The sequence below is a fragment of the Microtus ochrogaster genome, chromosome 5 (assembly GCF_000317375.1).
Source record: "Microtus ochrogaster isolate Prairie Vole_2 chromosome 5, MicOch1.0, whole genome shotgun sequence".
NCBI classification, from domain to species: Eukaryota; Metazoa; Chordata; class Mammalia; order Rodentia; family Cricetidae; genus Microtus; species Microtus ochrogaster.
The window spans coordinates 61,018,814-61,021,067 of record NC_022012.1 but is presented as its reverse complement, the minus strand read 5'-3'; positions in this window follow the sequence as shown (position 1 = coordinate 61,021,067).

The window sequence follows — 2,254 nt, the reverse complement described above, 5'->3', positions numbered from 1 at the left end:
CCCGAGTGCTGGGATTAAAGGCGTACGCCACCACAGCCCGGCTTGCTTTTGAGTTTTATATGAGGTCCAGATCAAGACTAAAATCTACTCCTTAAGGAGAGTCATGATATTTAATCCCCAGTACTGAAAGACATGGAAAAATGAAAGTAGATGTTGGTAAGAAAGAAAAGCATCAAAGATAATTTTAATGTATCAAAAAAGTAATTTCCAAGAAGTATGCAAATTTATTGAAATAGCATTGCAGACAAATGATTCTGTACGATCTAGAAACTAATAATTAGAGGTGTGCATTCAGTTTAGTTATTCTAATTGAGGCCAGCCTGATCTACAGAGAGAGAGAGAGCTCCAGGACAGCCAAGGCTACACAGAGAAGCCCTGACTCAGAAACCAAAAAGCGATGCAAGGACAGAGCTGGAGAGATGGCTCAGTGGTAAAGAGCACTTGCTCTTCTTCCAGAGGGGAGAAGTTCAGTTCCCAGTTCTAGGGAATCCATCACCTCACGCCTCCCAGGGCACCTGCATTTGTTGGCACAGGTCCACAGTGCAGACATACAACATACCTACATATTATTAAAACTAATAAAAAAAAATAAAGGCTGCAGAGATGGATCAGCACCTAAGAGCAATTATTTAACTGGTCTTCCTCAACCTTTAAGTTCAGTTCCTGTCTTCTGGGGAACCTGATGTCTCTGGCCTCCAAGGATAACCCACTTAGGAGGCAGAGGCAGGAGGGTCTCTGGGAGTATACGAGGTCAACCTGGTCTACAGAGCAAGTTTCAGGACAGCCAGGGTTACACAGAGAATAAATAAGTAAATAAATAGAAATAAAATGAGTGACTCTAACTTTTAAAATATATGGACCTATTGCAAACTGTCTTATAGAGGTGTGTATAACCAGCAATATGTTGCATTTCTTTAAGAAACTATACTTCCACAGCTTATGAAAAGTACATTTCCTGATTGAAATATAGCTTAAGCTTTTGCCTATTGTTTAAAAAAAATTCAACATTCTAAATATAATTAACTGACAGAGTGGATCCAAAATTACTGTTGGAACAAAAATGATATTTAGCCATAGATTCACCATCACCATTTGTTATTGCTATTATTTTTGTTGTTATTTGATAGTGGAGGTTGAACCTAGGCCCTTGCACACACCAAGCCAGCATTCTATCTGTATTCTAAGGCGGTTAAAAAATATTTTACTTCAGCCGGGCGGTGGCAGCGCACATCTTTAATCTCAGCACTCGGGAGCAGAGGCAAGCGAACCTCTGAGTTCAAGGCCAGCCTGATCTACAAGAGCTAGTGCCAGGATAGGCTCCAAAACTACACAGAGAAACCCTGTCTCAAAAAACCAATAAAAAAAAATAGTTTATTTCCTTGGATTTGAAGGTAGTTTCACATAGCCTTATCTCCCGAAGTCCTGGGATTTCAGGTGTGGATTTTAAAATCTGCTTTGCTTTAGTTTTTGAGACAGGGTCTTGCTAAATTGCCCAGGCAGGCATCGAGCTTGGGATGGTACTGCCACAGCATCCTGGATAGTTAGAATTACAAACCTGTGACACCAGGTACAGCTCACATTTTGGTTATGCTAAGACAGAAAGGCAGAGAGGAAATATTCAAACATTGAACCACTCCTCCCAAACCTACCCTAGAATGTAGGTCTTTTCTTAGATATTAAAGAATGAGAGCATACACTTTATAAACGCCATATGGAGGATGCTACCTAAGATACCAACCCCAAAAAGAGAAAAATCACATGAGACTCATTAGTTTGTAAGTAGCCTACAGGGTGCGCTTGAAGTTAGATAATGGCTGGAACTTTCTACAGAGGAAGGGAAAGCGCCAGTCTCGTGTTTCAGCGTAGACACCTTTTAGCCTAGGGGACCTTAGTACTTCTGGTCGACACTGGCGGCAACCTGGGCTCCTGGCAGGCAGCCACTTCCGCTTCGGGGGTGGGGAGGCAGCGCAGTCCCCTCCCATCTCCTCTCCTCCCTTCCCCCCGCGGGCCGGCGGCGACTCCCTGTTGCCGGTGCACTTGCTAACCACCTGCCCCACCGAGGGCCACGTCTGTTCTCCCAAGAATGAGGTGACTCAGGCCACCCTTCCACCCGTCCCCACACTGAGGTCACTTTCGTGTGTCCTCAGTCTAGTCTGCAGAAGAGACCTGGAGGATGGAAAGGTTCAAGGGTTTCGCTTCTAAAAGACTGAAGTTAATATCAGGATTTTTTTTTGTTTTTTGTTTTTTTTTTTTT